General features: G+C 42.8%; 1 protein-coding gene and 1 long non-coding RNA gene across 13 annotated transcripts in view; both read left to right on the top strand.

Annotated features, from left to right (window-relative positions):
- The window catches only part of UNC5D (unc-5 netrin receptor D), a 556,683-nt gene that overhangs the window by 231,497 nt on the left and 303,450 nt on the right, over positions 1-21,736 (top strand). The window lies entirely within an intron of this gene.
- LOC116581810 lies at positions 13,324-15,809 on the top strand. Its single transcript, XR_004282238.1, has 3 exons — positions 13,324-13,461; positions 14,499-14,713; positions 15,773-15,809. It is a non-coding gene; the product is annotated as an uncharacterized LOC116581810 (long non-coding RNA).

Genomic DNA, 21,736 nt, shown 5'->3' with positions numbered 1-21,736 from the left:
TCTAAAGGAAAACAAGAGAACAAGGCCAGCACGGAAAGCCCTCACTGTTGCCCCTAAGGAAAACCAAGATGCTGATTTTTTTTTTTTAAAGATTTTGTTTATTTATTTGACAGACAGAGATCACAAGCAGGCAGAATGGCAGGCAGAGAGAGGAGGGAGCAGGCTCCCCGCGGAGCAGAGAGCCCGATGCGGGACTTGATCCCAGGACCCTGAGATCATGACCTGAGCAGAAGGCAGAGGCTTTAACCCACTGAGCCACGAAGGTGCCCCAAGATGCTGATCTTAAATAACGAGGCACTTCCAAATAGGTGAAAACAGGTGCACAAAGAGCAGAGCCCAGGGGTGCTGGAACGTGTTGGTACACGTCCAGGGTCAAAGACATGCTCCAAAAGGAAAGCAATGGAATGAAACATTACGAATAGTCTTTTTAAGGCCAATGTACCTCAGGCAAGCTTCCTATTTGGGGGTTTTTCCTGTTCTTTCTTGTTTTTATCCAAATTAAGTAGCATTTTCATTATCTAAGAATACAAGCCACTTCTCTCCCTGCCCCTTCCCCCCCCCCCCCGCCCACACACTTTTCCCCCTCTTTTGGTCCCCACTGCCATACATGTGTGGTTAAGACTGTTCAGAAGGTCCATGAGCCAGTAGGTATTTCAGGGGAGTCATGGATTGATGCCCTGATAATTAATTTTCCTTAGCTCTTTTTTTTTTTAGAGAGAGAGAGAGGAGGAAGCAGGCTCCCCGCAGAGCAGAGAGCCTGACACAGGGCTCGATCCCAGGACCCTGGGATCATGACCTGAGCCGAAGGCAGAGGCTTTAACCCACTGAGCCACCCAGGCGCCCCTCCCTAGCTCTTTTTGAGGCTGTGGAATGAGGAGGAGGAGGAGGAGGCTAATGTCGGACGGCTAATCCATCTGATTGCACGAGGAGTTGTGGTTCCCTGTTGATGACAGCCTCTGGTGGCCTGCTCCATTCATTCCTTTGGTGTGTCTTAGTCAGTGAGGTGAGGCTAGAGAATTTCAAGCAGCAACGCTAAACCTTTAACCAGAAATGATGGTATTGCCAATAACAGGCAGAAGCCGGCTAATAACATTTCAATTTTTACATTCTTGGCCCCATTTTTCTCTCACGCTGAAATGTTATTGAGGTATAACTGCTTGTTGAACACACATTAATTCTGGAACTTGTGGTGAATCCAATCACACGTCGCTGAATTCACCGGCTCACCGCATAAGCCTTTTGACATTTGAGGCCAAATGTTCAAATCACAAAGCTGAAGGTCGTGGCATGTGTTAGACAGAGAAGAATTAAGAAGATACACAGCCCCCATGATCTCTTGCACAGTCTTTACAAACCTGTCACCATCACCAATGCATTATTTATCAGATTAGTTGAAGGAAATGCTATTTTTTTTTTTTTTAAACAGGGCTTAGTTATGGGAGTGGGTGGGCTCCACGGGTACTGTCAACTAGGAAAGCATCTTATTTCACATGTAGACACTTCCCGTTCCACTAATGAGCCCTCTGCCTTGATTCGTAACATGTTATTGCATGTATTTTTAGGTTGATTTTATGCCATTGGACAGTCCCTCTATAACTGGCGAACATTTGCATGAACAGGGCTCATTAAGTATTTTTAGATCTGCTGTGGCCTTTGCAGAATGTAACTGAACTGGAGAGTTCTATGCTGCAGGATTCAGCTCTGTACACGCAGGAAGGGGCGAGGACAACTGGTGAAGGTCAGCCAGCTCCTCCGAGCAGGAGCGCCGGTGCCTAAATGATCTGGAAGTTAGGAGTGCAAGAAAAGGAAAAATAAGCTCATTTTGACATCAACTGAGAAAACTGGAATTGTCAAAATTTCTTTATTTCCAGGGCATTCAAAGACTGTCCTGGGCAGTCAGATGGCGAATGCCGGCCCTGGTGCTTTCTGAACAACAGAGAGAGGCATGCATTCTCTTCCTTGAAACGTTCCTGAGGCTTCCTTTCCCTAAAAGATGTGATCATCTCCCCAGGGAGAGCTGTCTTGACAGCTTGAGAGACACTGGAGTGGAGCAACTCAAGATATCTCATGGAAATGTCGTTAAAAACGAACACCACGTCAGGAAATGGTCCAGATGCTGTAACATGAAGTCTGAACTTGTTAACCTGAAATTATACCAGGACCACAAAACCTCTGAAACACACATGGCTTCATCAACTTACTCAAAATCCCCTGGGTAGATAAGGTTTCAGCCAAGGAAATGCAACGACTCCAGGGCTAAACCACAATCCCAATTAATTTTTATTCATTGATTTTTTGAGGTTATGTTTTATTTATCATGCGTGTGTCTCCCCCCGACCCCCTTTGGAGTGCTGCAGAGGCCTTTAAAGTTTTGCAACCTGCCCTTGAAGCCTTTGCTCGCCTGTTGGAGACAATTTCCCTTATCGTTCTCTTCCTAGCTGTTTTTCTGTGTTTCTTGCCCTGTTCCGTGCATATGCCCTTCAGGCTAATTTGGATCACCCTGTCCTTTAATTCAGTACATTTAGATGGCTCGTTGGTCCTTGCCATCAGCAACAGTGATTCATTCTATGTATATTTTGTTGGACTTTGTTCATCCAGTGGTCTGTTTTATTGGAAAGCAAAACAGGAAACGTGGTCAGGTTGGTTCCCATTACTGGTTTGTGAGCAGATTCTTACCTTTATTATTCTGCTTGTGCTTTTAGGCAAGCGAAGCAGACTAGGTCCCAGTCCTGGCTTGGGATTGCTGGATATGACCTGTTTTGAACACAAGATAGGGTGGTCCCGAGAACAAAGTCCCCTAGGCCAAGATGGTATGATGAGGTAGTTACCGAATAGTTGGCAGAAATTTACAGTGCATTCTCGTCTTTGACAGGCGAGGTGATGGGGGAGTCGGTTGGAGAAGGGACATTTCATAGAAGGGTATTTGTTGACAGATTCTGTGTTCCATTGTTTCTGTAGGTGGGCTGGGGCCTCTCAGTTCCAGAGCTATTTCTGGGTTTATATCTCACGCTTCTGCATTGCTTACGCTCCGAAGCTCCTACTTCTGTGCTATATTCTGATGAAAAGAGGAAGGCTCAGGGTTGTGTCTGGAAAGATTCCATGAGCAGAAGCAAAGTGGAGCTGTGCAAGGTGGTGGAGAGCCTATCCATCACCTGGAGGAGGTGCAAAAATCCAATATACACGGCCATTAATGGGTCGTAACACATAATAATAGCGATTCCATTCCAGCTGGAAAAGAGGTGCATTGATCCCACTCTTTGAATGTTGTTCACATCCACCTTTTAGCCTTGTAGGGACAAACAAGAGAGCAGAAAGTTGTTATAAACATGTCTTAGTGAGGTGCCGCCTCTACATGAAATGAAGAAACACTGCTTCCTTAGTCCTCATGGCACCCCGAGGAAGTGGGGCTGGGAAGTCTGCTTCTTGGGTGTGAGGGTGGGAAACCACTTACTTCTTCAGGTCCTCACCATGCTCCTGGGGTAAGAATGAAATTAGACCCAGTCACCCTTTGGAGGGGACTGTAAGTGTGACCAACGACGAGTAACACACTTCCCAGCAGGCTGGATACAAGACCTTCAGCTCTTTATAAGGAACTGGCTGGGATGTTAGAAGTATTTTACTTCAGGGCTTTCATAACTCATGAAGCCACAGATACTCTGAGTAGCCACATGATACCTGCGTGAGCTTTTTGTTGTTCTTAAACCATGATTTTAATCCTTAGAAAGATTATTGAAGGGCTACTTTTATTTTGAATATTAATATTCGCTTTATTAAAATTACAAATTAAAAAACTGAGTTCTTTCTTAAGCTTTAAGTTCAATTTACAAATCTAATTATTTTACTAAATCTGGCAACTTTAGCAATCACTTTTTAAAGGATTTTTTTTTTACAACCTAGTTAATTAAATCACTTAAATATTTTAAACTGCACTTATAAATTTAAGATACTCGATTTTCTTTTTAAGTACTTAAATTGTCTAACAAATAAACTTTCTCATGTGCTTCAATAACACTTGTAAATCTCATAAATTCAAGTTGTAAATATGGCGGATTTTAATTCTTCTGCACGTTACAAGATTATTTATGATTTTAGAACTTTTTTTATAGCTACCAACTTAAATTTACAGTTTTAAAAGTTAGGGGTTCCTGGCTGGCTCAGTCAGTAGAGCATGTGACTCTTGATCCTGGGGTCGAGAGTTCCAGCCCCATGTTGGGTGTGGTGCCTACTTTAAAAAAAAAAAAAAGTTACCTAGTAATGTCTCATTTAAAACTTGAACCATAGGGGCGCCTGGGCGGCTCAGTGGGTTAAGCCTCTGCCTTGGGCTCAGGTCATGATCTCAGGGTCCTAGGATAGAGTTCCGCATCGGGCTTTCTGCTCGGCAGGGAGCCTGCTTCCTCTTCTCTCTCTCTCTCTCTCTGCCTGCTTGTGATCTATCTCTGTCAAATCAATTTAAACAGAAAAAAAAAAAAACAAAAAAACCAACTTGAACCGTAAAGATTTCTTAGGTATTCTATATTGAAGTCTCTTAAACAATACAGATAGTGTTTTTAAAATATCAGGTGTGCACAGAATATTCTTAAATTTAATAAAAAATAATTATAGGCTGGGACTGATCGGCTTTTTGCACTTTTCTCCTAATTTTCCCTGGGATTAAATGACAATTGCACGGAACAAGAGGAAGAGAACATCATACCAAGGGGGCATGGGGTCTTTGTCTTCGCATAGGTGAGTTAAGGACCCAAAATATTAGGGTGAAACAAACAACTTGGTTTTGGCAAAGACATTGCTCTACTGACATGTGCAACAAAGTTGAATATAGGAAGGGGTTTGATCTCATAGCTCCAGTCCCCATTTTAAGTAAAGTCAGAACTTAATTCTCTCCTCACAAAGTCGCAACCATCTCTAGACATGAAGCTAACACAGGTGGGTTTTTCAGTCTTTGTACTTTCATAAGCCATGGGATGTCTTCCCCTCTGGAGCATCAAATCCTTATTTAAGATTTCCAATACCTCTTTGGATTGGGTACATGTTGGATCTGTATTCTCAACAAATGTTTTCTTCCTGGCAGAACTACAACTTGTTTAGGTAGATATTAAAAGCATTTCCAGTTGGATTTGCATATGTCACAGCTTTGCCTGAATGTGTTCCCACAGACTGAATCCCTGTCCCATTTCTCCCACCTAGCATCTCCCCCACTCTACGGCTGAAGCCCAAGATGGGTTTCCTTTATTGATATAACTCTGACCTTTAATATTAATTATGAGAGAAAAAGTGAGAAGGTAAACGGAAGCATCTATGCAGATCTGGAAAGTCACTAATGCTAATGTGAAATGCAGCTATTTTTAAAAATATGTTAGGTATCACTTTTTTACATCAGGGACTAATTATATCCCGAGAGGCAGGACCTGGTGACTCTGAGCCAGACCACCTGGCTTTGCCCCCAGCACCAGGTCTCCCAGCTGTGTCGATCATTCCTGCTTCAGGTACCTCATCAATAGCAGTAGTAGCAAGACCTGCCTCAGAGGACTGCTGAGTGTATGAAATCCACAAGAACAGAAGCTTCGGGAAGACCAACAGTTGCCTTGTTTTGGTTATGGAGATCTCCTCAGCACCTATAATGGTGCTTAGTTATTATATCCGTGCATTTACTAACTGTAAAGTGCTTAAAACTGTGACTGGCAGGGGTGCCTGGGTGGCTCAGTTGGCTAAGCAACTGCCTTCGGCTCAGGTCACGATCCTGGAGTCCTTGGATCAAGTCCCGCATCGGGCTCCCTGCTCAGCAGGGAGTCTGCTTCTCCCTCTGACCTCTCTCCTCTCATGGTCTCTCTCTCAAATAAATAAGTAAAATCTTAAAACAAAAAAACACACCAAAAAAAAAAAAAAAACCCAAAAAACAAAAACAGAAAACAGAACAGCGACTGGTAGGTAGAACATTTCCAACCAGAGTTGGTTATGATTGTGTTTTGGTGACAACTTGCCTGCTGTCCCATGCAGATTTCTAATTTCACATTGATCTATCAGGAAATGGTTTGCCAGTGATCCCGTGCCAGTGGTTCCAGACCTCTATAGATTTTGATATTTGTGATTACTTTCACCGGGAGAAAGCCATGGGTAAAGCTGAATTACTCCAGCTCTTGGGGGCCCAGGTTAATTTCAATTTCCTGGGTTTGTAGGTCTTTCTTATCCTGCTCAACATACATGCAGCTTTCATTGTTCACTGTGTGGTTTTTGTTTTTGTTTTTTCCCCTTTAAACTATCTTGTCCTAAGTTCTTCCTTCTCTCTGTCCTATCCTTTTTCATGTTTTCTTCTTTTGTGCACCCTTTACGTGGAGGCAGTCTCCGAAGGTCGAAGGTCAATTCTTGGCTGTTTTTTTGTTTTTTTTTTTTTTCCATATTTCATCTAGTCTTCCTGGTCACTTTAAGTAAAGCTCCCTTTATCCTCATCCCTGACCATTTCCTCAATCATGACCCTCCCCCGCCCTCTACTGTGTTCCTAAGCTCTGATAACAGAGCAGTATTCTTCTCACATTTGAGACCTGAGTGGTAGTAGAAGCTTCCATTCGCTTCTCTAGAACCTGATGGCTGTCGAAGATGTGTCTACTCTCCCTTATTCAGTGTTTTTCCCATCTGCTGTGTACATAGTGTTATCACTTCAGACCCTTATCGTGATCACCTGGGCTCTCCTCATTGGTCTCCCCACCTCCAGCACATACCTCGTTGTCTACCTGCCATGGTGCAACCAGAATTGTGTTCTGCGTAACAAGAACCAATGATATCTCTCCATGCTCAGAAGCCAATGGGGGAGTCTCAGGTCTCTCATTTCCAACTTCATCTCTCCTTATGTCCTTCCCATAGGCCTTTGTTTCTTTACCTCAAGCCCATCCTACCCACCATCTCTTACTGTGGTCTTTTCCCAGCATGATAGGTAGAATAATACCCCCCACCCCTGTTCTAGTCCCTAGAACCTGGGAAGATGTTAAGGGGAATTCAGGCTGCAGGTGGATTGAAGATGCTAATCAGCTCGCCTTAAACCAGTTCGAGCATCGTGGGTGAATCAGGTGGGCATCGTGTAATCACTAGCGTCCTTAAGAGTGGAAGAGGAGGGGAGAGGGGAGAGTCCGGACGGGCTGTGACCTCAGAAGAGGATATGCATGACGCCATGTGACATGAACTCCATTTGCTCTTGCACGAGCTTTGAAGGTGCCCTGAGCCAAGGCATGTGAGCAGCTTCTGGAAGCTGGGAAGGGCAAAGACACAGAATCTCCCCGAGGACTCCCCAGAAAGGAGCATCACACTTCCGAGTTAGTCTAGCGGGACCTGTGTCAGACTTCTGCAGAACGGTAACATCATGAATTGTGTTTCCAGCTACTGTGTGTGTAGTAAATAATTTGTTAACAGCAGCGATAGGAAACGAACATACCCACCTCTGTGCTTACACGGAAGCTGAAGATAATGTTGAAGGTGAGCTTCTCCTTCCCACTGATTTACTGAAATCCGGTAAAGTTCAGGGTCCAGTGTAAATCTCACTTGTTCCAGGACTTGCTAGGTTCTTGCAGGCAAAATTCATGTCTGTAACCCCTCCCTAGTTACCTAAAACTTTGCTGTGTCCACGGTTTCTCTCTTTTATTAGCTGCACACATGTGTCTCTCTAACCTTGGGTTGTGAATGCCCTGAAAATAGGATTCGTCTATTACTTTTTTTTGTAGCCCCTCACAGAAGCTTTACACTCAAGCCAATGCTTTTTTGAGTCCCATTGTAAAAATGCAACACGTTGTATAGAGTGCTAAACACGAGTCCTAAATGCCCACAAGATGGAGATATTTCCTTAAAAAAATAATTTCCTTATCCCCCGAGACCATTTCTCTTTGACCCCTCTTGAAAACAGAAAACAGAAACTCCTTGCTTTTTAGTTGAAAGTGAGAGCATTGGCATTTCAAGTCTTGTGTCTGTAATCATAACTCAGGATTTAAATATATATATATAAATAGAGTGGAAATTTAATTGGCCATTTTAAGGTAAAGGGTTGCTATGCACGTAAACTAGAATTAAATCGATTGGCTTAAGAGGACTTTAGTCAACAGCACAACCTCACAGTTGCAAGTGTGGTGTGGCCTAACGGTGACGTGTTGTGGACGATGGTTGTATCTGATAGCACGGATTCTGGGTTCCCTTTAGGAAGAGGTCAGGAGAATATGAGGAAATGGTCCCACTGGTTACAGCTTTGTTTCATTTTTTTCTATTGGAATACAAATTAAAGTCAAGGATACTCTCTCCTAGAGACTCGGACGAGGGGCAACGGTTCAGGTTGTGTGAACATCTACGGCTATAAGAGGACGATGTAAAGACACTTAGGATTGTCTTCTGAAGCTGCCTCTGACAGGCAGGATTTGGATGTTTAAGCTCAGAAATTCATGTGCCTTCATCAGTTCTTTTAGAAGATACCTTCCTTAAACACGGCCCCTACCTCAGTGCCATGTGCCTTAGGTTTAGTAATGGTTGGCTAGTTTCTCATGTCTGTTGTCCTTTTCTGAGAAGTCCGCTGAAGCTACCTGTTCTCTTTCCAATGCCAAATCCATCCTGGAACTGTGTTCTGGGAAGAGGAGAAGAAGTGTGGGAGGGTGTGTGGACATGCTGAGTTTGTTGGTTTCAAAGTGGGTGGATTGACAGTGTGAAGGCACAAGTTAAGCTTATGAAGCCAGGGTTGAAAATAATTTAAATTCCACGGAAATGTAGGAGATTGTCGGATTCATCCCATTAGGTATGCAGCATTAATGTTCAGAGTAATCCAGGGCCATTATTTTACATCTGAAGGCACCCCAGCCATAATGACACTATGATTGGGGGGGAAAATGCTTGTTTGAGTAACCTGTCAATAACTGTCCCCAGATATTTAAAGTCCTTGCAGATAGAGAAGGAAGTGGGGCATATAGGGCAAAACCAGAACTTTCTGGCAGTTGCTGGGGGGAGGTAGAGTTCATTCACTGTTACAGAGCATCATCTTAAAAGCTAAATAAGCGTGGAATGCACTTATAATGATCTGTCTTTCACCAAAAGGCTAGAGGATCACTTATTAGGGCAAGATTGGGTGGGAAGTGATACTGGGTAAACTTCATGATTTTTTTCTTCCTACCAAACCTAAAATTCTGTTATCAAAAAGACACACATGTACACACTCACATGTGTGCACATATACACTCTGAGTTTTGTTTCTGTAAAATATTAACCCACATTAAAATGAACACTGGAACAGACTTTACTAGCTGTTGACTTTCGTCGGGTAAATGAAGATGGCACTTCCAGTGTGGTGGATGAAGCCAGCTTAACCAGGAAGCACGCTTCTGGTGTTGGGTTGGGTGAAGGCTACAGTGATAAATGGTCATTGGGGACCTATGAAATGAGGCCTCAGATAAACAGGAATAGGAAAGTGCTTTTGAGTTTTGTAAACCAAAGATGACCGGCTCTTCTGCCAGCTGTTAACTTCTCTGTTTTTGCCTGCATTCTTTGGGATACCAAAATTTTCCTTCAGGTTGTGTAGAGTAGCTCATTGTGGTGAACTCATTGTATTTCAGTGCTTCCCCCCCCACCCCTCCCTTCCTACTAAGAAAGAACGAGTTGTCAGTATTGGCTACCACATCCTGAGCTCTCTTGTGTGTAGCTCTAACCCCCGTGTTGGTAGGGTCTCTGTCTCCTTGAGGGATTGTATTTTTTTGGGGGGGGGAGGGTCAAGATTCTTTTTCTTGCAGATTCTTTCATCACCTGGATGGCTTCTTGCACTAACTGGGTTATCACCTGGCCAGTGGCAGCTAATTGCTCTGGGGGTTCGAATCTTGCAGAATGACCGGAGTCCCATTTTGCTGTCACTGAACAGCTCCTGGCAAAGAAGGTGTGATTTCCACGGGGTGGTGCAGATGACTTTTTAATTAGGATTTCTCTCTTTAGAGTGTGCTGCATTAATAGGTGGGTTAGAAAAAAGAAACTTGAGGGTGTGGGAGCGCTTGGGAAATGGGGGAGCTCTTGTTAATTGGCATTAGAAACCAGAGAAAAGTAGCCAGAGAAGCCTCTGCAGAAAGAAGCTATCCATGCTGTGTGACAGGTGGGAGTTGGAGAGGGTGGTAGCTGATAATAGGGACTAATCCATGATTACACCTTTCTCAGCAAGTTAAAAATGCTCTAGCGATGGGACAGGAGCTATTAGACCCTTCTGATCAGAGAGTTCGAGTTTTACCGATGACATTTTTTTACCACACCAGCATAGGTAAAAGCTTCTAATTATCAGGAGGACATACACTTCGTTAAAATTTGGAGCCAACTAGATTCGACTTAAACTTACAGTTCATTTAGGCTCCATGAGTCTCATTTTCTTCATCTTTAATGTGTGCATAATAGCGCTTGCCTAATCACATTATCTTGCAAGTTAAAGCAAATGATACAATGCAGAGAAGGCACTTAGGCTAGGATCCGTCCATAGGCAGTATTCAGGCATTAGCTTGGGTCCTGAAAATATTTAATTCCAAGGAACCTAGAAGTTACCAAACACTCTGTCACCCTTTCCTGGAACAGCCTGGATCCGATGCATATAGTTGGGGTTGGAGAGGAGGTAGGACCCTCTACAGCCTTGAGTTTAATGATTTCTTTTGCTTCAGAATACCTATTTAATTAACACATCTATGCCTTAATTTTCCAGCCACTCCCAGAGCTGGATAGCACTAACTGCCCCTTTCTCACAGAGAAGCCACAAAGGTAGATATTATGAATTTATGCAATTTTTTCAATGGACCAAAGAAGGGCATTTGAAGGAAACTGTAATGCATTTCTCCAAGAAGATCTGAGTGAGCCATATAAGGTTTTCAGCTCAAAATCCGATCTCCTGACCACATTATTCATTTATGCCTGACATACATCAGTTTTCATACCTTAAGAGAAGAAGAAATCTCAAAATAGGATGGAGATTTAGGTATATGGCAAAGACCTTTTCTTCTCTTTCTTTCTGTGTGTGTGTGTGTGTGTGTGTATGTGTGTGCGTGTGCGTGTGTGTGGGAGTGAAGGAAGGGATGTTGGAAGTCTTTGGCCTTCTCGAATGTGTGATGGATACCACATAATGGCTAAGCCACTCCTTTCTTGTCTTTTTTTTTTTTTTTTAAGATTTTATTTATTTATTTGACAGACAGAGATCACATGTAGGCAGAGAGAAGGAAGCAGGCTCCATGTCAAGCAGAGAGCCTGATGCAGGGCTTGATCCCAGGACCCTGAGATCATGACCTGAGCTGAAGGCAGAGGCTTAAACCACTGACCCACCCAGGCACCCCACTCCTTTCTTGTCTTTTGGGTCCCCTTGGCAAAGGATGTTGTAAGCATAGTACTGGGCAAAATACTGGTTCTGGTAAATACTATTCAGATTTGACCTTTGAATGAAGGTTAAGTAGAATCATGAACAAGTATCTGCTAGTGTCCGTTAGGCACTGAGGATTAACAAGGAATTGTTAATAATTGAGACAAACGTGTGTAAATAAGTCCAATTAACCGAGACTGTATTGATGTAGGTTTGCTTAAAATGATTTGGAAATACCACTGGATGGTGTGGGGAATTGTAGGGAAAGACCCTTCTCTTTGAAAAAGCATTTGTGGCCATAGGCTGACATGATACAATTCTATGTAATTTACTCATTAACATAGCAAACATGTATTGAACAACTTCTGGTCCTGGCAGTTAATTGGTTTGTGGGAAATTAATTGTGCATCCTGACATTAGGAGGTGATGGTCCAGCTGGGGAAGGAAGACCTACACACACACCCTTAGTGTAAAGACTTAACGTAGGATTGCCTTGCCATTGACTGGTAAAGCACAAGTTGGCATCAGTAGGTAACAACCTACCACCCACCCCCATCACTATGTGTATTTTTATTAGATGTCTTACGTGCTTTCCTAGAGATCATCTCACATAAGCTTTGTAACCAACCTTTGAGGTTGACTTCCTGTTTTGCAACTATTAAAGCCAACTCAGATGCTTAAAGGATAGTCTTAAGTTCACATAGCCTGCTATTTCAGGTTCCAGCCCTTGAACCTAGATTTCCTGATTCTGGTATCTTGAAACTGATTCCTTGATCTTAGCTGTTTGCCCACCCCGACCTGTGGTTCAGAGCCATTGCTTGAGAAGGACTATTTGATGACCTTGTTCTGCACCCAGGAGTGACAGACGTTGTTTACCCACTAACACCTTCCCACCTCAACATTTATTCAAAACCCCCAATATCCAGGGAATAACCACTCTGAGAGTCCGGGAGTAAATATCTCTGTTGATACAGGCTGTAGAAGATATTTCACAAGGAATAGAGAATTGAGGAATACACCAAGTACCTTCTTGTCTTCCCCATGCATGCTACTTGAAGGCACTGCCAAAATTCATCCGATTCTAGGTAGGAATAAATTTATTGAAGGCTCTTAAAATTGCAGTGAATTGCAATACCTTGCTAACTTAGAAAACGTTGGGGAAAAAAAAAAACTCTGAATTTTTTTGTTGTGTTACTTCAAGTTCCCCAGTGGACTTTAGAGTAATTAATACCAAAAGAAAAGTAGTAAAACCCTCCAACTGTTGCTTTAACACATTCTGTCATATTACATCTTTCTCTTGTTAGTATATGTTCTTGTTCTTCATAGCTAAGACTTAATTAATATTCTGGGATCTGGTAGTGTTTTCATGATGCACTAGACCACAACTACTTTTTTTTTTTTTTTAATGTTTTACTTAATGAATTAAACACATACTTGTAGGCACATCTTTTGCCTGATGGCTATTGTAGAATGTGGCATTTGGTGAGTATTTAAAGATCCATTGAGTTATTAAAAGAGGAAGCTGCCATTACAAGGAGATGTATTGATGCTTTATTGTGGATTACTGCCAACCAGTTAATGGCTACATAAATTAAAACAAAACAAAACAAGGAAACACTTCAGTGTTTGCTTTGTGGTTCAGTACCAGACGAGTAAAGCTGTTGAATTTTCTTAGTCCCTGTCTAAGGAATTAAGACAACAAGAATAAAATGAATAAACAAGCACAAAACAGAGTCAGTCCCATAAATACAGAGAACATGCTGGTGGCTGCCAGAGGGGAGGGCGATGGGGAAATGGGCAGAATGGGTGAGGGGGAGTCAGAGATCCAGGCTTCCAGTTATGGAATGAGTAAGTCACGAGAATAAAGGGCACAGCATGGGGAATATAGTCAATGACATCGTAATGGTGCTACATGGTGACAGATGATAGCTACACTTGTGGTAAGATTATCATAACCCAGCATTGTTGAATCACTGTGTTGTACCTCTGAAACCAATGTCTACTACTCTCAAAACACAATCACCTGAAAAGAGACAAAACAGACTTCATGTCCGTAGCGTTGAAATGAAGTTTTCCACTTACACTGAATCTAGGGGTTCCATTCCTTGTAGGAGAGCAAAAGGAGGCTTGGGGTTTGTATATTCGGACAAGAAGGTCTCCTCAAAAGAGCACTTCCCGAGCCCCCTAGGTCAGGAAAAGCTTCTGGGGAAGGAGAATGTATATGTCGGTGTTTGGGGCCTCCTTAGGGGAATGGTGCCCATGCAGGAGTGAGCTTTGGGAGTTTAGAATCTGCATGGAAAAGAGGTGGAGGAGGTTGGGTTCTCCCTAGTTCCGGAGAGCAGCCCACAAAGGGAGGGAATGATGAGTGATAGAGCCAAGAGTGGGTTGGCAGGATGAGTAGGAGGTTGATACGTGGCCTTAAGCTGTGATGAGGAGTGGAGTGGGAAGAAGTTAGAAAAGGGCTATTTGGGAGAACTCTGAGAAAAGTGTGAGGCTTTTAATCTGAATGTGAATTGCCCTGGTAAGGAACCAGATGAACTGTAACCTTGTGTTTTTAGTGGGAATTAAGCTACGGTCTGACAAGAATGATAGCACACTTATGGGAAAGGATGTCGGGAATCGAGACCGTTCCAGGAAAATAAAGAAAAAAGAAAAAAGGCCAGATCGTCTCTGTTACCATAAAGCCCCTTGGTAAATAAAAGGGGGGGGGGAATGATCTGTGCTCAGACACTGTGAACCAAGCAATCTCTTGAGGCACAAAAGAGGAAAAGTGACTTGCTCAGAAGTCTAAGAAGTACTTCGTCGTCCGTATTTTGTTGTCAGGTGCGACTGACCAAGTATTAGTAGAGGACCTACGTTTCCTCTCAGACTGGACCTTTTCATGACACATGACTTGTCCTGGCTTGAAGAATAAGGAGAAACGGTAAAAGATGGAAAATAAAGACTTGGGGATGGAAAGCATTGTATAAAGGTGTAGTGTTAGGAGCGGATTTTTCCACAGGGTTCAGTGGCACCGGTGTGGGAGTCACAAAATCACATCCGTGAGGTAAAGCAGAGTTGTCCTGCTGGGCTGACCACGCAGTGAAGTAGGCAACACAGAATGTGAAAATGATATTTGAGTTGTCGACTGTAGAATGTAACGTTTCTTTAAAAGTGATTGCCCCTACAGGAAGTGACAGAACCTCCCAGAAATGAGTGTGCGGATGACCTCTGTTACCGGGAAGGTGTGAACCTCCGTCGACAATGAGCGAGAACGGAGAGAGGATGTGGTAGCTGGAAATAGGCCTATGGGGTTCATCTGAGGGGCTGGGGAATAAAGAGAAGCCTGACAGAAACAACCAACTAGGAACACTTGGAAACCAGGGAATGTAGTTATTCTGGAAGGTGAGTTTGATGAAGGCATAGATTTTTATAGGCTATATTCACTGCTTTATCATCAAACTTAGTGCCTGACATGTGGGAGGCATTCAGAGTTTGTTAAATATTTGGATGATGAGTGTAGTATCCCTCTGACACTTAATTTTTCCCCAACCTTTATGTAGTAATTGGTGTTTTTACTTTGTATTAAAAGATACATCTTAGGGGCACCTGGATGGCGCAGTCAGTTAAGTGTCCAACTTGATTTTGGCTCAGGTCATGATCTCCGTGTTGTGAGATCGAGCCCCTCATGGGGCTCTGCACTGGGCATAGAGCCTGCTTAAGATTCTCGCTCTCCCAGGGTGCCTGCGTGGCTCCGTGGGTTGAGCAGCTGCCTTCAGCTCAGGTCATGATCTATCAGGCTCCCCCGTGGGTCTCCCTGCTCATTGGGGAGTCTGCTCCCTTTTCCGCTCATCCTACTTGTATGCTTGTTCTCTCTCTTTCTCAAAATAAATAAATAGAATATTTTAAAACAAAACAAAAAGATTCTCTTTTCTTCTGCATCTTCCCCACCGCTCTTAAAAAAATAAAATGAAAAAGAAAAGGTCTTTAAAATTATTTTTTTAGGGGCGCCTGCGTGGCTCAGTGGGTTAAAGCCTCTGCCTTCAGCTCAGGTCATGATCCCAGGTCCTGGGATCCAGCCCCCGCAGATCTGCTCAGCAGGGAGCCTGCTTCCTCCTCTCTCTCTGCCTGCCTCTCTGCCTACTTGTGATCTCTGTCTGTCAAATAAATAAATAAAATCTTTAAGAAAAAAAAAATATATATTTAAATTTTTTTTTTAATAAGATTTTATTTATTTATTTGTCAGAGACAGGGAGAGAGAGCGAGTGAGCACAGGCAGACAGAGAGGCAGGCAGAGGCAGAGGGAGAAGCAGGCTCCCTGCCGAGCAAGGAGCCCGATATGGGACTCGATCCCAGGACGCTGGGATCATGACCTGAGCCCAAGGCAGCCGCTTAACCAACTGAGCCACCCAGGCATCCCTATATATTTAAATTTTTAAAAATTAACATATAATGTGTTTTTAGCCCCAGGGGTACAGGTCTGTGAATCGTCAGGCTTTGGACATTGGGGAGGATATGTGCTATGGTGAGTCTCAAAAGTATTTTTTAAGTTGAAAGCATTCCCTTTATAAGCTCAAGAGCCCCCTGAAGCTTTAAGAATGAGGTGAAGGGCCTCTCTTTTTCTTAAATCAGAAAGGGCCAGAAAGGGATGCTGAATGGTAGAAGGTACCAACTATCAGGATGGAACCTAGACTTCATTTGCTGGGGGGAATGAATCACAAACTTGCCATATGTCTGAGCACAACTGACAATGTATCAGGTCCGTTTGCTGGGCGTGTATGTGTGTATGCTTCCACCATAAGAAGTTTACATTCAGAGGCAAACCAGGGTGTTCCTCAGAAGTAATGCCACTGGTGATTCTTTTTCTTCACCCCTTTCCTGATAATTTGCCACAGTTTACTCTTGACCTTGTCTAGTTTCTTATCCTTTAGTTATGCAAAAACAAAAGAAGAATTTCCTGTTTGATACTGTTTAGTGACTTTTTTTTTTAATGGTTTTCGATGTACTCAAACGCCTCATTAAAACACTGGAAGAGAAGGTTTCCTAGCATTCAAACGCAGGAAAACCACTTAGGAGAGGTGGACTATGGGAATATGGGGAAAAGGATCCTTCCAGATAAGACGTATATGCTAATGTTCTATGTCGATAATAATTATTGCTGTCATTAGATCGCGTACACTCAATATTTCATGAGCTTCCTTATTTTTACTGGTCTCTTGAGACTGAAGTGAAGCCATCGAGCACATTCTGGCCACTGAACAGAAGTGTGACGAGTTACTTCTAGATGGAGGTAGTTAAAAGCCAGCGAGATGCCGTGTCTCTCCCTTCCCTGCCTCGGCAACCTTGAGATGGTGGCATTACAAGATGGCAGTGTTATGGGTCCCAGAGTCCTGGACGGAGGTGGTCCCCCACTGACCTGCTTTGGACTTTATGTGAGCAACGAATATCCGTTTCCTGTATCAGGCCACAGAGTTCTCATTGCCGGTTGTACCAGTTAAGCTAAATTATCCTGCCTAATAAAGTTTTACATAAGGTTTTAGTGAACTGAACCACTTTCTAGTGGTGGAAAGGAGGCTCACCAGAGGAGTGAATCATAAAGCTCTCCTTGTGTGGGTGGGGTTGACAATCTGAGCCTCAGTAGGTGAGATCCTTCATTATGTAAATCACTTAAATGCAGGGGATTGAACTGTGAGGAAGAAACAGGAACTGAGTTCATTGTCCTCCCCAAGGGGTCTGGGAAGCTTAATCTGGGCTTTAATTTTTGGGGGATTAGGAAAGAATATTTCATGAGTAAATTGAAGGGTGTTTGCTTGATTGCTTTTGCTTTGGTTTTACTTGTGTTTTTTTTTTTTTTTTTTAAACTTTAACAAAGATCTTAGACAAGGAGGAGTTAAACTTGGAAATCTTTAGTGAGATCAGTGACAGTGGAAGTGAAAGCACCCCAGTGAGACAGGCAAAGGAAGGCTGCTGCATGTCTCTTTATCTGGTCTGCCCTTTTTTGCTGGACTTGCCTACACAGCTGTTGGACCGTACAGGTGACTTAAAAGCAGCTACCACAACCACCCAGAAACTGGCCACCTCTTCCCTGTGTTGGCTCTGACCCAGGACTTAAACTTTGGGCAAGGTATTCTTCTGTACTTGGTCTGTTGGACCTTTAGCCTTCTTCTTCTTTTTTTTTCTTCTTTTTCTTCTTCTCTCCACACCCAGCATGGAGCCAGCATGGGGCTTGAACTCATGACCCTGATACCAAGATCTGAATTGAGATTAAGAGTTGGCTGCCCAAGCAGCTGAGCCACACAGGCACCCTGAACTTTCAGCCTTTAAAAGTGCTGCAGGCTGATCTTGTGCCTCTAGCTTTGAGTAGCCCTTTCCAAGGAGTTCCCAAGGGACCCAACCTACCATAACCCAGGCCTGACTCCTGGGGAACAGGTGTGTGGGAGATTGGGGGAGGGAGGCAAATTTGGCACCTTCTTTGAGAACTGTCCCCCAAACCTTATGTTTTGTATCTTGTTTCAACACGAAGGTGGGGGCAAATTGGTCTGCATCCTAATTTGAGTTTTTTTTAAAAACTGTGGCACAGTTTCATGCCTTTGACACTCGATAGCCATAAAGACCCTCTGCCGTTTCAGTTCTGAGCATGTGTGGGGAGGTGACCTTCCATGCTGTACTTGGAGAGGAATCATTTCTTCATACTGTTGGGCACCTGTTGGTCACCAGCTGGCAGGTCTAGCATCCACACTGTCCAGTGTCTACAGAGTGCCCCCTGGGTGCTTGGCCCTAAATAAGTGGTTCAGTAACTAGATGAATGAACTCTTGGAGGGCAGTGTTTTGCCCTCACTGACTTTCCATCATTGGGTACTGCTTGCACACAGACCTCGATGAATGTCTCTTACACTGGATTTAAGGTAGTGGTGCTGTATGAGAGCTGGAATAATTCTTTCTGGCTCAGGCCTGCTTGCCTTGTCAACTCTTGATATTGGGTCAGGACCAATGTCCCAGGGATCACTTTTTAACAAGCCTACAAACGACTCTGCTGCAAACACCTGTCGGGCCATGCAAGCATGCTAGCATGCTAGCGACCCATGCAAGCATGCTAGCATGCTAGCGACCCTTGCAAGCATGCTAGAAGAGCAACACAGCAGCCTTCAGGAATGGGTGCCTGGGGTCTAGGCCTGGTAACATTTCGCCTGTCTGGGTATTGGGTTATTCATGGAGCTCTAAAGCTATGCTATGAAATGCTTATAAAGCTTTCTCCCAGCTCTACAGTTTTTGAATTCTTTTATTCATATCTGCATTTTCCCAGGTGTGTAGTTTGGGTGTTGTGCATGAAGGCTGATAAGAGAAAGGGGCATCTTTTGTGACCGAGAACATGGACACTCTGTGGCTTTCACTTGGCCCTTGCCATATGGGCTCAGAGCAGTAAGCATCTGTCTTCAACCTCACCACTGACAAAGAGCTTCCTGAAGTTTATCTCCAAGCCGGTTTCCCTTCTCTGGTATCTCCCACTCTGCCTTCTGCAAGGCTATTTGTCCTTGGTTAGCCTCGAGTGGGTTTCAGACCTCTCCTGAAAATAAGACCGCCTCCTTCTACAGCCATTCTTTCCTGTTTATTTTTCTCCTCCAAACTCATGCATAATCATTTATTTTTCCAGCCTATCTATCCTTTTAGTTCCTTCAAGCTTCATAGCCCAGGGTCAGGATGTGGAGTTGTGAGGCTTTGATCACCCATTCTGGCATTGAGACCGCTTTCCATTCTGTTCTCCTACCCTTGCTCCTGGAATCAGGCCCCTCTCTCCAATGTCTGCATCCCAGTCCTTCTGTGATCATTATAGCCGGGCATGCACTGGAATGTTTAGCAACTTCTATTGCATTTACCAGGCAGCCGGCCAGCCCCCTTGTGGGCCCTTCTGGTTTATCTGATGTGCTGCACTTGAAAAGCCCCTCCGTCTCATCTTCTAAGGTAATTTTCTTTGTACTTTAAAAGACATTTGCTTGCTTTTAGGATTCATTTCACTTAATTTTGAAGTTATTCCAGGGTTTAATTTTAATGCATTGAAAACTTAGACTATAGTCTTTTTCTCTCTTTGATTAGTTTAAGAATTTCCTTTTCATTTTTTTATAATAACTCTTCCTAGTGTACATGTTGAACACACAAGCCTGAGACTTATGGTGGTATTTTATCTTCTCTTTCCCTTCCTTTTTTTTTTTTTTTTTTTTTTTTTTCTCATCCATTACATATCGTTTGGGTATTTACCTGCATGATTTCAAAGTCTGTATCACATCATTGGAAATCAGCTTCTTTTCTCTTGCAGATGATTTTTATGATGCTCATTGTTGAGAGACGCCACTACTAATGATGTTGGGTTTTTGTGCCAGAAAAAAAATATTCTTGAATTTGTGTGTATGGAGAAAATTTGAACGGACCTAGGCACAAACTGTTCTGACATCCAATCAAAGACAATCCTGTATGGCTATTAAGCAACACGGAAAGAAAAACAATAGTAAAAACCAAAGGCTAGCTACATCGGGAGTCTCATGGACCAGAAACATAATATTGCATTGTTATTCTGCATGTTCTAGCAAACACTCATTAATCAACACTCAGTGATTGCATCTGGATACACAGTGCAACTTAGAAAAATTACAGAATCCTACCGTGTCTTGAATACATGCTAGTGATCACACGGACAAAAGTAATTAATGACTTCTGTTGAGTTTCTACTTATGTTTTTATTAACCAAAATCTGTGGCTTGAGTTGGAAGGTACTCTTCGAACATAGGCACACAAAAGTAAATATTCACAGAGAATTTTGAACTCGATGCCAGGGGCCTGTTATCTCTAATAGAAGGCCTTCTATTTATCAATGGATTATCTCATTTTAAGAAGTGGTAGGCAGATTTATAAACCTTGCACCTAGCCATGGTCCTTTCCGTCGCCCTTAGATATTATTGACGCCTTAAGCCAATATTTAGAATCTATCGTGACATAAGAGAAAAATCCAGAATAATCAGTACAGATGGGTGTGCTACTTCAAAAGTTGCTTGAATTTTTATTTAGCTTATTTCAAAATGTGACAAACCTATGTGAGCCCCCTCGAGAAAAACACCACCGTGACCTCAGTTTAAAATATTACCACACTAACTTTCTTCTTTTAAATTGGTGACAAAAATGCATTGGATACCAGCAGTCCATAGTTGGAAGCACACTCATTAAAGCTCTTGTTCCTTCAGTAGCTCTTGAGGAAGTGACTTGTCATCATCAAGTTGTAACTAATACTCTAATATTATGATAAAAACCTATATGCAAACTTGTATTTCAGTATCTTTTCTCACTAAGATTTGTATTTCAAAATCCTGAAGAGGGTTGGTTCTACCAACCCTCTTGCTTGGTACTAAAAAGTTACTTGTTCATAATAGAATCAGATTTCGAGCAGAAGACCATGCTTTAACCTATAGGCATCTATCCCTCTCTAGTGGGAGAAATCCACACTGAGTTATGATCCTTAATTTTGGTTTTATTTTAAATGTTTTTGAATATCAGATCTGAAGATGACAGTATTGAAATGTGTTAATAACATTAAACATTCTATGCTTTTTGATCAAGTGTGAGGTATCCGAGGAAGCGAGAAGTCGAGTACAACATTCTTTAACCTGATTTTAATTAGATCATTTGGGATATAAGGCTCGATTTGGTTGAATTACACTGCAGCTCCTCACTCTTAGCTATTGGGTTTATTTAAATTACATTTCAAACTAGTCATTATAGAAAAGGGTTTTAGGAAATTTTCTGTGTGAAATAAAGGACAACTCTTTGGAGAGCATGATGGTGTCTTTGTAGACTGAGAGACTTCGGGAAATGTCATTGGTCTTTGGAGCTCAGAAACAGGAAGGTAGTTTATACCATCATCTTCAGTCCTGGAATGCTTCATTTTTTGTGTGTCACCATCCTGTTTGCTTTGAGAGGCTTCGAAGAGCATTCGCCCTGCCTTTCGATGGTGTGGACACACAGAGAACCAGTGAATCTGTATTGCCTCAAACTTGGGGGAGGAAGTCACCCACCTAGAATTTCTAATTATTTGTTAGCCTTTGAGAGGCTTTGATTCTTTATGATTTTTTTTTTTTTTTTTTTTTTTTTTTACTAGAGAAGAAATACAAAGGAATTAAAATCAGTAATTGCTGTGCTGAGTCTCTAATTTCTGGGGCAAAGTGTCCATTCTATGACTATGGAACCCTTCATTAATAATATATGCATAGGGTGCCTGGGTGGATCAGTGGGTTAAGCCTCTGCCTTCAGCTCAGGTCATGATCTCAGGGTTCTGGGATCGAGCCCCGCATCGGGACTCTGCTCAGCAGGGAGCCTGCTTCTCCCCCATCTCTCTCTGTCTGCCTCTCTGCCTACTTGTGATCTCTCTCTATCAAATAAATAAAT

This window comes from Mustela erminea, chromosome 21 (assembly GCF_009829155.1).
Source record: "Mustela erminea isolate mMusErm1 chromosome 21, mMusErm1.Pri, whole genome shotgun sequence".
NCBI classification, from domain to species: Eukaryota; Metazoa; Chordata; class Mammalia; order Carnivora; family Mustelidae; genus Mustela; species Mustela erminea.
The sequence above is the reverse complement of the archived record's forward strand: the minus strand, read 5'-3'. Positions and strand labels throughout refer to the sequence as shown.